Source organism: Cavia porcellus, unplaced genomic scaffold (assembly GCF_034190915.1).
Source record: "Cavia porcellus strain 051 isolate PalLab524CR breed Dunkin Hartley unplaced genomic scaffold, mCavPor4.1 scaffold_8, whole genome shotgun sequence".
Lineage (NCBI taxonomy): Eukaryota > Metazoa > Chordata > Mammalia > Rodentia > Caviidae > Cavia > Cavia porcellus.
In genome coordinates, this window is record NW_026947491.1 from 41,733,066 (window position 1) to 41,753,871 (window position 20,806).

The following is a 20,806-nucleotide window of genomic DNA, read 5'->3' on the forward strand; positions in this document are numbered from 1 at the left end:
TGGAGGTACATATTTATAATCCCAGCACTCAGAAGGCTGAGGCAGGAGGATAGCTCTGAGTTTGAGGCCAGCCTGGGCTACAAAGTGAATTCAAGGACAGCCTGAACTGCACAGTGAAACCCTGTCTCAAAAAGACCAAAAAAAAAAAAAAAATTAGATGGTAAAAGACACATTGCTCTTAACCTCCCTTAAAACACCCTGGCTTTGAATGTACTTATCCCGTCACTCTTGTCACTTGCTGAAGCAGTTCTGGAAGCCTTCTTTCATGAGTGTCTTTACCAGGTGTGATTAAAAAATACAGCGAGTGCTGCTGCCAAAGTGTCATCTAAAGGACAAGCAGAGCTGTAAAAGCACAGTGTGTATTATTCACCTTATTCATTCAATCTGAACTGTACAACTTCTGTTTATTCCCTCAAAATCAAAATGATCATGAAAGATAAATGTTTTAAATTCATTCAAGGTATTAAGGCAGCCACCAAAATGCAACTAAAGACACAGCCAGATATAGTGCTAAGCTACTCAGGAGGTTGAGGCAAGAGGATCACAAGTTTAGGAAAAAAATGCCTAAGCGTGACATACACTAAAGAGAAAATGATATGAGACTAAAAACTAGGCCGTGGATTTGAATCTACTGGCTTGAATCTCATATATCCTGTCAGTTGTGTGATCTTGGGCAAATTATTAAATTCTCTGAGTTTCTTCCCTTGTAAATGAGAAATAAAAGAATTTATCTTGTTATGAAAACTCATTCTTAGCTGGGGATTTAGCTCAACAGCACAGCACCTGCCTGGCAAGCTTAAGGTCCTAAATTCGACTGCTGGTCTCAAAAAACAAAAGAGCCAGGGGATTTAGCTCAGTGGCATAAGCGCCTGCTTAGCAAATGCGAGGTTCTGAGTTTGATCCCTGGTGCCACAAAAAAAAAAAAAAATTATTATTTTTTTTTTTTTTAGAACATTAGTTCTGGGCTGGGGATGTAGCTCAGCGACATAAGTGCTTGCCTGGTAAGTGTGAGGTCATGAGTTCCATCCCAGGTACAAAAAAAAAAAAAAAAAAACAACATTAGTTCTTAAGCATCAAGTATATGTAACACCATCTAGCAACTAATAAGTGCTCAATTAATCTTTATCATTGGGCTGGGCATGGTGACACACATGATGGCTGGGAGGCTGAGGCAAGAGGATCACCATGAGTTCAAGGCCTGCCTGGCTACATAGTAAGTTCAAGCCATTCTGAACTACATAGCAAGACCCTATCAAAGAAAACAAGAAACAAAAGAATTTTATCATTATTTTCAGTTAATAAATGTTATTTTACAACCTTCCTCTTTGAACAATTTTCCCTTCAGTCTTTAAGCAAGGCCCAATTCACCTCTTGATCTTAGGCCTTTCTGTGGGCATGCTGTCTCTCTAGCACTGCTACCCTTTGTATGTTACAGATCCCCGCTTCAGTGACAGTTTCTCCCTGATCTCTTCCCTGACACTCTAGCCCTGGTATTAGTCAATTATGGTGCTGGAGGTGAGACCCATGGACTTACACATGCTAGGCAATTGCTCTTCCTCTGGGCTATAACCCCAGCTCAAAGGAGTTCTTAAAGTTTCTAGAGGAGTAGAACTAGCCCTGTCCTTGCTCAGATTTTTTAAACTGCATTTTAACTCCTAGAACAGTGCCTGACACATGGTAGGCACCGAAGTATTTGTCAAGGACTCTCAGGTACCTGAAATCATTTATTGAATTCAGTTATCTTTATAGACCAGCACTTTAGGGGAAAAGAAAATGAAAAAATATAGTACGTTGTGTTTATTCCAAAATAAATTACTTCAAATTATGGGAAGTCACTGGACATAAAAAAAGGTCTTTAGTACTAAACTCAAGTAGGATAAAAGTAAACTCCTTCTACACAGATTGTTTTAGTCAGTTCCTTTCACTGACATATAATTCAGGTGTTTTCTTACAAATGCTAATAAATAACTATCTGTTCCTAAAATGTAGAATAATATTGTGAAATAGGAAGAAAATGTTCAAATGAGAAAGTGAACTAGAGCAATGCTAGAAAACACTAAATTAAAAGATTTAAGAGCTGGCCATGTTGGAACTTAGGATGCTGGGAAACCAAGCAAGCAGCTCCCCTCCCTGGTAAGCGGCAGCGGGGTGGCAGACTGTGGCCCCTCAAAGTGAGAGAACCACCAGTGTCTCCTGAGATCCACGCCATGTTGGAACTTACGAAGCTGGGAAACCAAGCCTGCCTCCCTGCTAAGCAAAGCAATAGTGAACCTACTGGTGCATGGCCTAGATTCCAACATCCCACTTCCCCTATCCCACTCTCCTGTCCCCCCTGTTAGCAAATGGGAACCAGAAATCTGAGCATCTCCTGGGAGGTTGACCATAGCAAATAAGGGGGATTTCCTTCTACCATCTCTTTGAAGGCAAATATTTTTATTACTGTTTTGCTCTATTCTGATTAATGGTACTGCTCTGTCAATATTCTGTTTTGATAAGTTCTTTAATGTTCTGTATTTTATTTTATTTTGATATACGTGATTGAAAGAACAACTATTGTAAAGATAACAAAATATACTGTGATACCTATTACTGTTATCCTGGTAACCTGCTGTGAAATTCTGTACTAATTTCACTGTACACTCTTAGTTGGCTTTATTCTGTCTTGTTCTGTTGTATTTTACTACTTTCAAAATAAAATAAAATAAAATAAGATTTAAGAGCCATATGTACTCTTAAAAAGTAGAAAAGTACAGTATAAAATAATTGTATATTTCCCATTTTGGAAATTTATATTACCATTCAAATTTGGCAGGATAAGGAAAATGGCTGCCCTTTAACTATAAAGTAGACTGCCTAATTCAGTGCCTAGCACCTAGGGTAACCTAGACCATCCCTGTCCAGATGGCACAAAATCACTGTGGAATAGCTTATGATAATACAATTTCTGGGGTGGGGGTATAGCTCAGGGGTAGTGTTTGCCTGGCATGTGTAAGGCCCTGAGTTTGATCCCTGCTGCTTAAAAAGGAAAAAAAAAAAAAAAAAAGGTTATTTTTATTCTTTTTCCCCCCTCTAACTTAATTTATTGCTATTAAAAATTCTGCTTAAGAAAAACATACAAAAGGCCAGGTGTAGTGGTGCATGCATGTAATCCCAGCTCCTCAGGAGGCTAAGGCAGGAGAAGTTAGAGCCCTGTGCAGCCAATTTAATACGGCCCTGCTAGGGGTCACTAGGCAGGGGTTGTAGCTCAATAGTAATAGAGTCTTGGGGGTTTGACTGCCAGTACACAAAAGGGACAAAATAGGTTTAAAGAAATGGTACCTGAATAGAATTCTGTTATAGTTTTACCTACTGAGAAGGAAGGCTATTGTAATATATTAATACTAAGGTTAAAGCAGGCAGCCAAAAGACGTGGACTGTAATCTAGAATCTGCCACTGATTAGTAGCATGATCCTTAACAAGCCACCTGTCTGGGCTAGCCTTCCTCTATTATAAAATGAAGAGGTTACAATAGCCTAGTGTTTTAGCTGCAGGTCACAATTAGTGAGTTGTAAAATCTATTTAGTGGTAGGAAGCAGCATGGTTGTTTGTAGTGCTGGGGATAGAACCCAACACCCAGACCGAGTTAAGCAAGCACTGAGTTACACTGCCAGGTCCTGTTTGTTTTAATGAAAAAAGAATGGAATGAAATAGAACATGTCATGATGCATTACATAAACTGTGGTTTAATATTCTTTTATAAAGCTTTTGTTTCAGTTGTTTGTGCACCTGTAAACTGGATAAGAATGTAAAAGGATTATAGTTTGACAAGTATAGGCGAGGATATAAAGGAACAGGAGCTCTCACAGACCTCATACACACCTGTGGAAGGGTGCAACCACTTTGGAAAACAGTCTGATGGTTTCTCCAAAGGTTAAATGTAGAGTTCCCATATTATGTGAAAATGTATTGAATGATCACACTGTATCCCATAGTGCATACTATTATGAGTCAACTAAAAATAAAAGTAACTGAGTATGGTGCTCTATAATCTCAGCTATTCGGGAGGCTGAGGCAGGAGGATCATAAATTCAAGGCCATCTTGGGCAATTTAGTGAGACTCTCAAAAAAAAAAATGCTGGGGATACATCTCAGTGGTAGAGCACATGCAAGGCCCTGGGTTCAATCCACAGAGCCACTAAATGAATGAATAAAATAAAATACATAAAAAGATATAAATGCTAGGCCTGGTAGCACAAATCTATAATCCCATCACTCTGAGAGGCAGAAAGAGGAGGACCGCTTAGCCTAAATAATTTGGAGACTTAGCATGACTCCATCTCAATATTAAAAGTTATAAACTGCACATGGTAGCACAAGCCTGTCTGTAATCCTAGTACTCAGGAAGTTGAGGCAGGAAGATTGTTACAAGTTCAAGGTTAGTTTGGGATACATAATGAGTTCCAGGTCAAATTGAATTACAGAGTGAAACACTGTGTTTAAAAAAAAAAAGATCCAAGTCCCCCAAGTTCAATCTATGGTACCACAAAAAAGAAAGAAAGACAGACAGAAAGAAAAAAGAAAGAAAGAAAGAAAGACAGACAGACAGAAAAGTGGGGCTGGGAATTTACCTCAGCGGCACAAGCACCTGCCTTCTAAGCAGGCGGTCATGATCGATCCCTGGTACCGATTTAAAATAAAAAAAACACAGAAAAGAAATGAGCTATGTCCATAGAAAAACCTGGATGTGAACTTTGTAGCAGCATTACTCACAATAACCAAAAAGTGAAACAACCCAAACGCCTATTAGCGGATCATGAAGGGATAAACAAAATGGAATATCATTCTGACGTAACATGGATGAACTTTGAAAATATGCTAGGTTAAAGCAGTCAAACACACAAGGCCACATACTATATGATTTTATTTTATATAAGATGACCAGAATAGGGAAATCTTTAGAGGCAGAAAGATTAGTAGTTGCCTGGATATATCCTCAGTGAAGGAGAGATGGATATGGGGTTTTTTTCTTTTGAAAAGTGATAAAAATGTAAAATTGATTGCAGTGATAACTAAGCAACCCTGTGACTATACTAAAAACTACAAATTATACATTTAAAATATATGAATTATGGCATGTTAATTATAATTCAATAAAATTTCTATTTAAAATATTATCCCTTTAGAGCTGATATATAGTTCAGTAATAAAACATGTGCTTAGCATGCAGCAGGCCCTAGGTTCCATCTTCAAATCAAAAAGAAAAGACACTGAACTCGTTACTAACTATTGGTGAGGGACTCCTCCTGGTTCCCCACCCACCCTTTGCCATGCCTCTTTGGGAGCATAAGCGAAATACTAACGCTTCCTGACTCCAGGGCCTCCCCCACACACAGTAACTAGACTTTGGACTCTGCACTCCTGTGTCCAAGGCACACTTGATAAACCTTACTCTAAAGGTTTATTGAGCTCGGTGTATTTGGACTTGTTTGGGCTTAGTTTGGTGTACATGTCTTATTGTTTTAAGACCTATGTCGTAAGGCTCTGATTAAAAAATAACTCATAGCTTTAACCACAGCACTCTGGAGGCTGAGGCAAGAAGAATGCAAGTTCAAACCTAGCCTTAGTGAGACTCTCTCAGAAAATTTAAAAAGGGGTTGGGGATGCAGCTCAATGTGAAAATCATGGGTTCAATTTCCAGTGCTGCCAAAAACAAATAAATAGAAAGGCAAAAATAACTCATAAGTGCCAAGGATACAGCTCAGTAGTGCTGCCTGGCAAGTGGGAGGTCATGAGTTTAATCTCTGGTACCATTAAAAAAAAAAATTCCATAAGTCAGGTGTGGTAGTATATGCCTGTAATCCTAGCACTCAAAGGGCTACAAGCAGGGGGATCACTGAGAGTTCGAGGCCATCTACATAGTGAGCTGGAAACCAGCCTGAACTGTGCAGCAAGACCCTGTCTCAAAAACAGAACTAAAAAAACCTTATAAATGTTACATTTGCTTTGGCTGTTTTGACTTTTTTGTGTAAAACAGATGTATTAACACTCATTAACATCAACATTTTTATAATTATTAGGAAGACCTCCCATTTCTTTTGGCACTTTGAGCAATAACTTCCTGTAGCTTTTATTCAGAAGTCAAATTAAACCCAAATCACTGTTTAATGAGTGTTTTGAATATAATGTAACCTAGTGAATTATAAAACGGCTAAGTCTATTGAACAGTGGCCTTCATAAGGTTCTTGTGCAATTTAGAAATCTTAAATCTTTTTTTTTTTTTGTCTTTTTCCTTTTTATTGGTGCCAGGAATCGAACCAAGGCAGGCTGAGCTAAATCCCCAGCCCCCAGAAATCCTAAATCTTAATTAGGTTTGTGGTTCAGCAGCCTCAGGGAAATCCTCAGCACCCTTTTGGCCTCAGCCCCTTCACTCTCACCCTTCCCACCTCCTTCTGCAGGGCTCAACTAGCACGGAAAGCTGGAACTGTGCTTCTCTTCACCAGCCAGAGTGACTGACATCTTGGAGAGCTATGCGGCAATACACAACTGGAGAAGCAGAAGTCCCCGTCTGCTTTGTCACCCTCCTCCAAAGCTGATTCCACTTCTCTCTTAGGGAAGGCTTGCTTCCGCCCGGTTTTGAACCAGGGACCTTTCACATTTGAGGCAAACATGAGAACCACCACACAACAGAAACTGACCCACTTCTCAAAGGTAATCTATCCCAGTTTGGAGTATAAACTTTCTGATATGTTCTATACAAAATAATAACAATGACAGTAAACAAATAGCACCTATGTGTCAATCACTGCTGCTTTTTTGGTGGCACTAGAGATTAAACTAAGGGCCTTCACACTGTGCTGTACCCCCAGCTCATTTTAACTTTTTTCTTTTCTTTTCTGAGTCAGGAGTCTCAGTGAACCACTAAAGTGCCCAGGTTGGGCTCAAACTTGCAATCCTATCTCAGCCTCCCAGAGTGCCGGGATCACAGGTGTGTTCCCACTACACACAGTTTTGTCAGTCACTGTTCAAAGTATTCCACAAATGCTATCTCATTTTATTTTTGCAAAACTTATGAGGTGTACACCTATGGTATAAATTCCCAGAAGCAGTATTTCTACACAATAGGCTTATGCATGAGACAGGAGGGTCACAAGTCAAACCCAGCATGGGTAACTCAGAGAGACCCTATCTCAAAATAAAAATAGGGACAGGGATATACATCACTGGGTTCAATCACCAATACTGAAACACACACACACGTATTTGAACCATCAGCTATATGAGAAAGACTATATTTATTTGTATTTTCTCTATTCGGACAAGGAGATATGTGAAAAATGGTACATTAATTTGTTAGTTTTCATTCTTTTAATCAGAACCAAGGTTGAGTATTTTTTAAAATGTGTATTGGGTACTCAATGAATTTCCTTTTTCAAACTACATTACCTTTAAAATGTCATTTATAAACTGTTTACTATCTCTACAATTTAATTACTTTTTTTAATTGCACAAGGACTTTCTGAATATCATGTGTAAGCCTTACACAATTAAAATTGCCTCTTGTAGCAGCTGTCCCTTCCTGGTGTCTGATTCTTATCCAGATCTCATTAATATTCTTTCCAAATAGAAATGGTGCTTGACTATACAGAGGAGAACCTCGTTTCTGTAGACTTCCTTTTGTAAGCACCCACCACTGACTGCTCATTAATATTCCCTCCAGAGCACAGCCCTGAAAGAATACTGACTGATGCCCAACACTCAGAGAAGGTCACTGTTCAGGGTTGCACAGCAGCTGCCACACTCTTCCAGCAAGTCTTGCACTTCCCAGTTAGGGAGGGGCCACTCTGCATATCAGGATCATCTATGGAAGCCAAATTTCTCAGGTGCAGTTCAAATACATCTAACGCTGCTGAAAAGGGACTCTTAGGACTGCGATACAAAAAAGAGCTTTGAGAGTTGGGTCCTAGATTGCTCCCAGGGTTATACCTAGGGCAGGAAAGAAGACACTTGCCCACTGCCTGAACAGACTATGTCAGAATAAAGTAAAAGTTAGGGCCACTGCTGCATAAAACTAGGGGTTGGTGTTACTAAATGTGGCTATATGCCACATCCTTTAAATATGGTATCTCATTTTATATGATGTTATTCAGTTAATCCTTACAATACCACAAAGCAAGTATTATTCTCATTTTATAGAGGAAGAAACAGGGTTTAGAGAAATAACTTGTTCAAAAGCACACAGCTGGAAAGTGGCAGAACTGGGATTTGAAGCAGCCTGATAAACACTCACATCCATGATCTGATGACCTATGCACACTACGGTTAATGGGGAAATCTCAAAACTAGAAATGGTAAGGGGCTGAGCCAGATGCCCCAGCCTGGTCCATACCTAAATCCACTCTTCTGTCCAAGGTTCCTTTAACTCATGCCAACACACTGAGTCCACCATTTACCTATGGGGTAACATTAGAAAAATTCTCTAAACCTTGGTGTCATTATCTCTAAAATGTCTTTTTAGGGGCTGGGGATATAGTTCAGTGGCATAGTACTGCCTGGTAAGCACGAGGTCATGAGTTTGATTACCAATACCAAAAATAAAAAATAAAATAAAATAAAATGTACTTTTAGCTCATTGCTAGAATAGGTGCATCATAATTAGTAGAAAGAATACCTAACATTTACTGAGTATCAGATATTGTTTCAATTTCTTTCCATACATTAATCTTTATAATAATAACACACTCAAAAGTAATACTATTGTTCTACTTTGTATTGCTAATACTCAGATGAAGAAACTGAAGAATAGAAAAGTTAAATAAATGTTATCTCTTACTTACTTTACAGAAGCCAAGGCTAGAAGCAAAACAATCTGCATTACAGAGAATATAACAGAGATGCTGCTCTACTACACATGATATTTCAAGGATCAACTGATTTTTGTGAAATTATCAATAAAAAGACAACATGGGTAGAGTTCAAATTTAGCATCCATGGGCGCTTGGGTTTGACCCCCAATACAATAGATAGATAGATGGATAGATAGATAGATAGTAGATAGATAAGAAAGGGGGGAGGAAAGTATGAATGAATCAATAATGCCAATTCAGGGGCTAGGGGTTTAGCTAAACGGGATAAGCGCCTGCCTTGCAAGTGTGTGGTCGTGAGTTCGATTCCCTGGTACCGATAAAAAAGAAAAAGACAAAAAAAAATGATGACAATTCTGAGAACCTAGTAGTTACTATGAGAAGCACCAGGCTTCATACCATTTGTCTGCACCAGAATGCCTAAATCTGTCAAGGCCTTGTATAGTCACATTTTTTTTTATATTATCAATACCTCTATAAAAACTCTAAGAATTTACAGATAGTACTATAACTACAATCTTCCTACATGGCTTCTAATATTTTATTCACTCATTTGAGTATCTTCTTACATTTTTAAAATCCAAATTACTTTTATACAATTGTGGTAATCACATATCTAATTAAGGCAGGTAAAAAATATATAATTATAGCCTTTAAAAGCTGACCTTGGCCTAAAATTTGTAGGTAATGAAGAACCACCTACAAACATTTGTAATCTTTTTTTCCCTTAAATTAAGGAATTAGCAGCTCCATTCTAAATGTAACTTTCAAATAATCTTTTTTTTTTTTTTTTTTTTTATCCATCTTGTTCCTCTCTGCTTTTCCTGTTTGCTGTTCACTTTAAGGGCAAATATAATCCAATAGAGATTTTTTTTTTTAACACATAGTAAGGAAAATTTCTCTCAGTAGGTAGAAAAATAGGTCATTGTGTCTGTAACTTCAAATTTAATGTGAAAAATTGACAAAGGTAAAGTTAATTAGCAGAAGAATGTGGAAATTTATAGTTGACAAAGGGCATTATATAAAGCATAGATTTTTTTTTTCTCTCAATAGCCACCTTTAACATCAGATGCATTGGATATCAGGGACTAATTTAAGGAAAGACCTCAAAAATGTCATATGAAAAATGGCTATAAACTAGTACCCAGTTGCTACATATATCAACAAAAGCCCAGAATAACTGTCTCTACCTAAAAACGACATGCTCACAAGTTTTGTCAACTACATGCTTAAGACAAAACAGACAGTTAAAGAGCCTTCTGTACAATGCGTGGGCCTAAGAATGTATTTCTTCTACACTTATTTTAGAAAAGTTGTTTCTGTTAAAGCTATAAGCTTCTTATACCAGTTCTTTGTCCTTAATAATTAATTGTCTTCTCCAAACAGCGGGCTTCTTAGTTTCACTGCTGGCCATTTCCAGGAAGGGCCTGGCTTCCATTCTTATCTGAAATTTTAGATGATGTATTTTTTTCAGGGCTTGCTCAATCTGAAGAGCCAGTTTAGATCAATTTAGCCAATCCCTTCAAGCAGGAGAATTAAAACAGGTTTACTGAAAAGTGATTCTTTTCAAATCAAGCTCTCTAATCTTTCCTTTCTATAAAGATCTGAGACGATAACAGAGAACAATTCTTTAATCAAGGACAAGTATAGCTGACGCTGGTCCTATAGAGAATTAGCAAATCATGGCCACAGATATGAGAAAGTTTGTTACTAACCTGCACCAATGCTATGTATCTTATTTCTGTCTTCTTTTCTTTTCATTCTTTCTTTCTTTCTTTTTTCAGTACTGGGGATCGAACTCACCACCTCATGCTTGCCAGTGCATCTTATTTCTTAATGATTGGTTACAAACTACATATTAATATTAATCATTTAGGTGAATTTTAATAACTGCCTCCTGAAAATGATATCCAGTTATAGGATGTTTTTTAAAAAGCCATTTATAGGGCCTGGGGATTTAGCTCAGCGGCATAAGTGCCTGCCTTGCAAGCACACAGTTGTGAGTTCGATCCCTGGTACAAAAAAAAAAAAAAAAAGAGCCAGTTATTAAGTGGTGATCTTTTAGCAGCCACTGAAAAATCATCAACTTCTTTGGATCTCAATTCTTCATTTCAAAAACAAATATTGCCAGGTATGGTAGTACACGCCTGTAATCCCAGCAGTTGGGGAGTTGAGGCAGAAGAATTACCATGAGTTAGAGGCCAGTCTGGGCTACAAAGTGAATCAAAGGCCGCCTGAAAAGCACAGCTAAATTGTCTCAAAGGAAAAAAAGCATATATATATATATATACATATATAGTCACACAAAATGGTTATGTGGACTAAATAGGAGAATAAAAGTAAAAGTACTTTGAAAACTATAAATTATAATTAAAAGCATGTTTTAAACAAAAAATTCAAGTCAGTGTTTTAAAAAATTGAGTTGGGATTTAAAATATGGCCACCAATGCAAGAAATAGGAAGAATTTAGAAATACTTATAATGTCTGGCTTAACTAGACGTTAATAAGAAACTCTTTGTTCAAAATATTGCTGAAAATATCACTATACTATCCCATTTTAAGGCAACTAGTAAATATAAGTAAAACAATGTCATCTTTCTTTGAGAATTCTCCGTAGCTTTCTTATTTTTTCCCAGAGAAGGAAAGCAGACAAAAACTGCTAGATTGTTGAAGATTTTATTCATATCCTAGGTTCTGCTATACTTGTCTATAGTCATGCCATGAGTGCTGACTGAGCAGCATGGTCCACCAGTAACAATTCTGGAAGTAGATGCCTACTGAGGTAGTAAAACAGTGGCCTGGATCCTGGGTACACCTTGGAAAACCTGTATTCTGATGGAACCGAATACTGGCTGTCACTGTACCCAATCCTTTGTTTTGCTGCCTTCAGAAATGCTCATAGATTGCCACCTGATTTGAACCCAGATGGAGATACTTCAGCCACTGTCCATTTAAAAAAAAATGCCATGAGCACCACTTTGGACTTCAAAACAAAATAAGACTTGTTAATATGAGACATTTATCTTCGAGGCTAATTCACCCATTCAACAAATATTTATTGAGCTCTTACTGTATACATGGCATTGCTCTAGGTGCTAAGACTATAATGCTAATGAGGACAGCCAAGATCCTAGTTCTCATGAAATTTCCATTCTACTAAGGAAGCAGGACAATTAAAGACTGATTGGTAAGGAAATACAAGAGTAACTGGAATGGTGGTAGGAAGGGGGCAGCTACTTCAGGTAATGGCTAGGGAAAGCCTCTTTGAGGGATCACATTTGAGTTGAAGGTAAGCAGGGAGGAGATAGGCAGCCAGCCAAGTGAACAGAAAAGATGAGGGAATTCTATAGGCAAGGAAATAGCAAATACAAAGGCCCTGAGGCAGTAACATTGGTAAAGAGTGAGCGAAGAGAGAAATGCAAGATAACAGAGAGATGAGTAGCAGCCAGATAAAAAAGGACTTATAAGGAATAGTACGGATTTTAATTTTATTCTAAGTGTGATGCGTGCTCAAAATTGTTCAATAACAATATATGTGCAATGCCGGGCAGGATAGTGCATGCCTATAATCCCTAGCACTCGGGAGGCTGAGGCAGGAAGTCGCTGCAAGTTCGAGACCAGCCTGAGCTACAAAGTGAGCCCAAGGCCAGCTTGAACACATAGTGCGACCCTGTCTCAAAAAGCAAAAAAAAAAAAAAAAAGAAAAAAAAAAGTGCAAGATGAGATATATTTTATACACGTTAAGTTTTTAATTGCTTGCTAGATGCTTGCATAATGGTTACAAAATGAAAAAGTTTAAGGAAGCAATTCTTAAAACAGTGACAGTATTAAAGAAATGAAATAAAAATAAAGTGCTAAGTGAAGATCAGAGAGGGAACCACTGTTTCAAATAGGAAAAACTAGAAACTTTTTTTTTTAGAAACTACTTTTAAAAGCAAAACACAACACAACACATTTTATTTGGGCCCTTAAGGAACAGGGTTTCAATGGGATGGGGTGTGGGCTAAGGAGGTCCTGGGGCTGTAGGAACTGCAGGAGCAAAGGCACGGAGGCAGGAAAGGGTAGGGTGGGTCCATTCCAGGAAACAGTGAATCACTGCGGCTCCAGTGCCAGAAGGGTGGGTAGGGTGGGGAGATAAGCCTGGAAAAATAGGCTGGGGGCAGGGCAAGAAGATCTTGAAGGCCATACACAAATTTACACCTATGTATTAGTTCCCCTTAAGTGTGTATATAAAATCTCAAAAGTATTAAACTTCTGATTCCCAGACCCACCCCTGATACACTAGTCTGTGAGTCCAGGTGGGACTCTCAAATCTGCCTTCGTAACTAATACCCAGGTGATTCTTTTTGGGAGGAGACAGAAGTTGCAACACTACTAGGAAACGAAGCCAGGATCTTCCCACTAAGCTGTATCTGCACCTTTTTTTTCATTTTTTGAGAAAGGTCTCACTAAAAGGCTAAACTGCCCAGGCAGAACTTGAATTTGTACTCCTCCAGTGTCAACATCCCAGAGTTCTGAGATTACAGGCATGTACCACCATGCCCAGTACTTTTTTTTGAATGTTTCACAAATCTGCATGTCACCCCCTTGCATAGGGGCCATGGTAATCTCTGTATCATTCCAATTTCATTGTACATACTACCAAAGTGAGCACTGATTTTTTAAGGAGAGGATCTCACCAAGCACACTATGTTATGCAGGTTGGCCTCAAACTCAGTATCCTTCTGTTTCAGCTTCCTCAGTGCTAGGTTTACAGGTGTGGGCCCCCCCACACCTGGTTCAGGTGATTCTTATATAGGTCACTGAGGAAATCATGCTTTGAAAATCAGTGTTCTGGTTTATTTTATTTATTTTGGTTTCTGAGACAAGGTCTCACTATGTATTCCAGCCTGACCTTGAACTCACGATGCAGCCCAGGCTGGCCTTGAACTTGAGGTGATCTTCCAGCCTCAGCCTCCCAAGTGCTGAGATTACACATGTGATTTTTTTTTTAAATGACAACATGGGACTGAAGGAAAAACCTGACATCAACTACAAGGACTGCTCAAGGACTCTGATAAAAAATAAGAGATTTGAGTCAGAAAACTGATGAGAGAGCCATTATCATTGTTGGGATAAAATCACCACACTTGGTGATGGATTACATGCAGGAAGAGACAAGGACTGAAGTGTTAAAGACAACCTCAGAGTCTCTCCTTATGGAAATGAGTTGAAGGTAGACGCATGGCACAGAGGGGCTTTCTGTGTGGTCTGACAGGTCACCGGAAATATGAATCTCGAGCTAAGAAGACATGCAAAGTCATTAACCATTTGATTCAGTGCTCCAAAGTAAATTCAAGACAGAGAGTTAAATATAGCAAGTAAAACAATAAAAATTAGAAGAAAATGAAAGTATTTAATACATCTTGGATAGTGAAGGCCTTCTAAACATAAAATCAACTGGTAATCAATTGCTGGGGACACAGCTCAATGGCACAGCACCTCCTGGCAAGCACAAGGTCCTGAGTTTGATTCCTTGTACCAAAAAATAAATAAATAAATAAATCTAAGATAAGTAATAATGTACAATATAAAAATAAGTAGGCAAACAACTGGTTAAGTATTTGTATACAGAAGAATTAATATTTTTAAAAAATGAAGCACTTCAGTGGTAGAGTACTTGTATAGCATGCATGAGGCCCTGGGTTTAATTCTTAGCACTAGGGGAAAAAAAAAGCTACAGACCAGATGTAGTAGGGCAGGCCTGTAATCCCAGCACCAAGGAGGCTGAGGCAAGAGGATTGCTGCAAGTTCAGCCTGAACTACATAGGAAGATTGTCTCAAAAAACAAAACAGCTATAAATCACAAAGAAAAACACTAACGACAATTTCTTTATGGCACAATGTAAGTTGTTAAACACTACAGTAACATAAATCCTCTCATAAAATGAGACCTCTTTCACATGCACTGGAGATGATGAGTTTGTGGCATAGATCATCAGCAACATGGCTCTTCCGAATGACTTCACCCCATTCCCAAAGATCTGTCTGTGGGGTACCTGAAAAAATACTGCTTTATGTTTATTAACCACCCTAAAAGCAGTAAAATAAGTTACACTGTCTCCAATCTCCTTGAGCCTTGCCACTCCAGAGGAAACTGCTTTATTGTATCTGGTCTTTCCTCAGGCTCAAAATAGCTAAAATGGGAAAGGTTAGGAATGGAACAAAAAGTAACTGCAAAATGTCTTAAAACCATAGTCTAAAGCCATCCTTTCATCATAACAGTTGTATACACTTTGGGATCAACACCCACCTTCTCATCCCCCTTCTTACAGGAGTCTCTCTGAGTCAATGAATGCCTATTCAAGATAATCCAAATCTTTTTTCTATTTGGAGCACCAACTGGCTGGTGACATCACAAAGTCGGGTTTTCCCTTAAGAAGCGCTCTTTTCAATTTGCCCATATGTCCCCCTAAAAATACTCCAAGTAAACAAAATGACTACAAAATACCAACACAATAAAAGATTAAAACCCAAATAAAAATAGGAGTGGGATTAACAAAAAGCCAATTCACAGAAAAAGAGAAATGGAAATAGATGTATGCAAAATGTTTACTCTATCTTGTAGTCTTGGAATCAAAAAACCTCAAAATTAGTTTTACTAAAACTTAAAAAATGACAAATCCTTCCAATTTGTGGTTAGGTGGCCATTTTATGGCAAAAATGTCTAGTGATCCCCATACCTTCAACATTTTATGTCTGTATATGTCTCTGATGACTCTTTCTGGAATAGTGTATCTAAGTTACAATTAATTTTTAAAAAATAGCAAAGGAAAGTCAATAATTTGAAACCCTAAAAGAGACAATAATTAAAATTATACTTAAAAACACCACCATCATTATAGATATTAAGTACATATAAATAACCTGCTATAATTCCAAAAGTTTCTGGTGGAAATCTTTTTTCTATTTGGAGCACAAATAGAAAGGAGAAACACAATGTTAAAGAAATGTGTTCACCAAGCGACATGGCTCAAATTACAACCACCATATGTATTATTAACTCAAAGCCCCTATTTCAAAAATGAAGAACAGCTGAATGTGTTGGTGCATTCCTATAATCCCAGCTATATGAGAAGCTAAGGGACACCCATAAGTTTGAGCTCAGCAACAGCAATTTGCCAGACCCTGTCTCAAAATTAAAAATAAATAAATATAAAGGGCTGGGATGTAGTTTTAACACTCCCTGATTGAATCCCCAGTACTTACTAAAACAATCATACAGAAAGGGGCCATATCCTTTCTGTCCTCCATACATCAGAAGACTGGCACATAGTAGGCAGTTAATAAAACATCTGGTTGGGGGCTGGGGATTTAGCTCAGCGGCATAAGCACCTGCCTTGCAAGCAGGCAGTCGTGAGTTAGATCCCTGGTACCGATAAAAACGAAAAAGACAAAAAAAAAAAGCATCTGGTTGTACCAAGAGCATTCAAGACCTCTGTAAATGTCACATCATCAAAACTCTGTGAAGAATCTTTAAACACTGACACTTTCCTCCTTATCTACACACCTATCCTCTTTTCCTCATCTGAGACTTCTTTTTAAAGAGCTTGGAATTCTACCACCAACTCACATGCCCAAATAAAAAAGACATTTTCCTGGTACCTTAGTAGTCAAAAGTACCTGTCACCAAGATACACCGTTAAGAGAATTGTTTTGACTTCTGAAGCTTTCTCTTCCTAGAATTATTAGGTTAAAACTTGGCCCCACCTTTAATCAGAGTCTGGAACAACTTCTTAAATGCACCAAGTTAAAACAAAGTTATATAGTGAGGTAAATTTTACAAAATGGCACTACTTTGTTAATGTTGCCAATATACTGTTCCCAGAGGCTCTACAGTTCAGGGTCTACCTGAATATTTTGGGGCCTAATATATTAACAGTGAAAACAGTTCCATCAACTATTTGCTGAACTGCCATGGAAGTAAAGACAGTATCTAATGCTATCTCTAAAAGGCTATAGAGTTGGTAGAAGACAAGGTAAGAATGTACTGAATATATGGTTTACAGAGAACCATTCACTATTACTCAAAATGTGTTTGTTTGTTTGTTTTGCTACGTATTTTTGTTTTGTTTTTATGGAAAAGCAGAAAGGCAAATTTTAAAAAAAACAAACCCATATTTTCTGTGCTCCTTCAGCATCCTGGACTGACCTCTAATACAGAATCATTTTACCAGTACCGTAAGTTGTATGTTTGGCTCTGACTTACTCACTTGATATTAAGCCTTTTAAAGTGTAGACTCATTTGTATGTCTGACAATAAGACTGATATAGTAGGCACTCAAATAATATTTTGTTCAAAAAATAAGTTCCTAAAATAATTAGGCAGCACATTATGTGCTGTTCTATAAATGCAAAACTACATAAACATACATAAAATATTGATATATATTGATATAATATGATATATATTGCTCTTTCTTTTGCCAATTTTCTAACTTTCTGAATGTATATCTAAAGCATAATCATACTCCACTGAGGCTGTAACTCCACAAGAATTTAGAATTTGTTAAGGGTCATCATCTTTTGTATCTACATTAGATCTTGGGAGAAAGTATAATTCACAGTTCCTGAAACATTTGTCATTTGTTAATAGTATTAGCTACTACGTGGATAAAAATACACAATTTAACCACTTAAATCAAGACCAAAAGACTAATGCAAAAGAACACTTCTCCTTTAAAAAGGTAATCCTCTTTTAAAAAATTGATACAGTAACTTCTTAAGTGCTCTGACTAATTTGAATGGTCAAGGTTAGCACGACTATCTGGATTAGGCAGGTTTTTGAAAGTCAGAATTAAGAACAGGACAATAGTAGTTCGAATATCTTTCATAGGATCAGCTAAAATTGTTAGCATCAATAAGGTCAGGAAGAGCGCCAGATGGTTACCTCCTATCACTATCACATCAAGCCTTGGGATGTCTAGCCAATGGTGTACGGTTACCTTATATGAATATCTATATTTGTGTGTAGCCAGGTGTGGTAGCGCACGCCTGTAACCCCAGCACTTAGGACGATGAAGCAGGAGGATCGCCGAGTGTAAGGCCAGCCTGGGCTGTTTACTGAATTCAAGGCCACCCTGAAATGCATAGCAAGACCCCATCTCCAAAACAAACAAACCAAAAATGTTTTTAAAATGTGTATTTGTGAGTTAAGGATGCCAACATATGTATATGATAGTAACGTTGGGACAACAGAGCTACAAGAACTCCTTATATTCTCAGTGTAGCTCAAAAGGGTCTAAGTGTCTTAAACACAGCTGAGCTGGAGGAATGGAAGGAGAGAAAAACTGAAGACAGAGGGAATGGCCAAAAATGTAGGTTCAAGAGCAGATCAATATTAAAATATTTCCCTAGGAGGGTATTTTGACTTTTAATGAACTTACACTTTCTTCCACTACACCAAAAAAGCATACAGTTTTTAAGAAGTGTCCTGATGTCTAGGATCTCCCGCCCTCGGGCAGCAAGGGCTTAGCTCTACACATCACTCCCACCCGCAGAGCAGCTCCAAGAACAGAGCAAAGAGCAGATCAGGGACCGCTCGACCCCCAAACTCCAGAGGGAGGGGCTCACGTTCCTTATACTCAGCCCGCCACAGAAGTCGCCGAGTCGGAGCGCGTAAAGGGGAGCCGTGGTCTCCGCGCACTCGTGGGCTGTGGAGGATGTGGAGAGAGAAGGCCCTTACCTGGCTCAGCGTAGCCTCTTCTTTGCGTTACCTTGCCACGGGTCCCAGGCGATCCGCCTAGCGCACCTGTCGCGACTACGCGGCTGTACCTACAGCTCCTGCAGCCCCGCCCCGGCCCGGCTCAGAACCCCGCCCCGGCCTCGGCCCCGCCCACTTCCGCGGGGGCGAGCACGCCGGCCTGTATCGAGGCGGGCGTGCGCGCCGCTGGCTACGTGTGTAGCTCTCGTTCCCGCTGGCGTACCCCTCGCGAGAGGCGTGGCTCTTAGCCTGAGGCTTGGGCTCCACTGGTTGCTGTAACTTGTGCGCGAAACTTTGGCCTGTGTTCTTACCAACTTTGTATTTTAAACTCCTTGACTGAAGGTTACCGCAGTTTGACTCAGGAGCCATTTGAAGGTTTGGTTTAATTCAATTATAGTATCTAGGCTTTAGGTGCTGTCGGGGTAAGTTCTGTGCAGGAGGGTGATTTAAAGGAGGCCACGCGGTGTGGTAGGAAGAACTATAAATTTTGGCCCTGCCACTTGATTTGTATTAAATCGCTTCACCTTCTGGAGCTGTAAATAACGTCCACATTTTCCAGCATCTCTGTTCTTATTCATACACAGAACTGTGAGAAAGGTTGAAGCCCTCAGGAGTCTTCTAACATCTTGCCCCGTACCCCGCCCTTCTTGCTGTAGTTCTGTGCCACAGCCTAATGTCTTTTAGTAGTTTCTCCCTTTGCTGTACCCCAAGTACAAAAAAGTTTCAGACCACAAATCTTTTCAAGCTTTTTAGACTTCATGCATGACGCCTGAAGTATCAGAAGGGACTGCTGGTGGTAAACAGTACTGTATTTACACTCATAGCGGTTAATAAAACTGGAGAAGACCAATTTTCAACAGCAGATAAATAGGCCAGCCAATTGTTCCCCTGTGCCATAAAGTTTCCAACCAATACTGAATTTATTTTTTTAGGTAGTTATGGTTAAAATGAAAACTTTAGCCAGAATTAACAGTTTAAGCATTAAAAGGTTGTTGAATATGGCGACAGTCAAAACCAGTTTGGTTTGGTTTTGTTACCAGGGATTGAACCGGCAACTTGGCACTTACCAGGCAGGCACTTATGCCTCTAAGTTAAATCCCAGGCCCAAAACCAGGAGTTTTAAGAGCCTCTATGCCAGCAGTTTAGGCAACAAGCTTTTATAGGCTAAATAGGAAATAAATAGGAAATGATTGGCTACAGCAAGGCTTTCCTTTGTTTGGGTATGGTCACATAAGTCTCTAGTTAGGTAAGCAATGGACTGAATGATTGAAGGTCAATATAAAAGTAATGAGTTATGAAGGTTTTCTAGGTACAGAAATAACCCTGGGCTAATGACCTATTACTTAGTTTGGCTTAACAGTGTTAGCCATTAAGACTAGCAAAACTAGGAAATAACACAGGAGAATCTAGCTAGCTGGTTATCTGGCAGTTCTGGGTATCAAATCCAAGGTCTGGTACATGCTGGGCAAGTGTTTTACCACTGAGTTATACATCCCCAGCTCAAATTCTAGAAAACACGTTCTCTTGTATATAGAATCCCCTAAATATATGTCTCCCCCTCCCAATTTTTTTTTCTTTTTTTGTCTTTTTCTTTTTTATCGGTACCAGGGATTGAACTCACGACTGCCTGCTTGCAAGGCAGGTGCTTATGCCGCTGAGCTAAATCCCCAGCCCCTCCCAATTGTTTTAAATGAAGCCAAGAAACACTTTTACTTTATCTAGTAAGAAGACTAAGAAATTTTGTCCTAGATTGAAATCTGGACTCAGCCTTTTAGCAAATAGGCAGATTAATTGGTCTCCTACAGCTTCTCTTTGAAAATAGAGCTCTTAGTACATGGCAGCTGACTTTTATGTTTGTAAGGTTGGTTACTGAATTTTCAAGAATTTTATAAGCCAGTGTTAAGCACAACAATGACTAAAATCAAATTATAATTCAAGAATGGTCGGGGGCTGGGGATTTAGCTCAGCGGCATAAGTACCTGCCTTGCAAGCAGGTGGTCGTGAGTTCGATCCCCGGTACCAATAAAAATGAAAAAGACAAAAAAAAAAGAATGGTAGTGTATGCCTGTAATCTTAGCATTCTGGGCAGCTGGAGCAGGAGGATTGCAAGTTTAAACCTAGCCTGCCCATGTTAGTTACTTAGCAAGAACTTGTCATAAAATATAAAATAAAATAAAGTTTAAAACTAGTTAATTTTTTAAGACAAAAGTAATGAATACTCA

The 20,806-nt window shown here is 38.8% G+C and overlaps 1 protein-coding gene and 1 non-coding gene across 3 annotated transcripts in view; both read right to left on the minus strand.

Annotated features, from left to right (window-relative positions):
• Lima1 (LIM domain and actin binding 1) overlaps positions 1 to 18,695 on the minus strand; it is a 99,317-nt gene extending 80,622 nt beyond the window's left edge. The window contains exon 1 of one of the 2 annotated variants that reach the window (XM_003475784.5): positions 18,567 to 18,695. The gene's annotated coding sequence lies outside the window, so the exon portion shown is untranslated. The remainder of the gene's footprint in view (positions 1 to 18,566) is intronic. The other variant, XM_013159316.3, reaches the window with a different exon arrangement.
• LOC111753372 (U6 spliceosomal RNA) lies at positions 13,391 to 13,496 on the minus strand. Its single transcript, XR_002788177.1, has one exon. It is a non-coding gene; the product is annotated as a U6 spliceosomal RNA (small nuclear RNA).
• Positions 18,696 to 20,806: the final 2,111 nt, after the last annotated feature.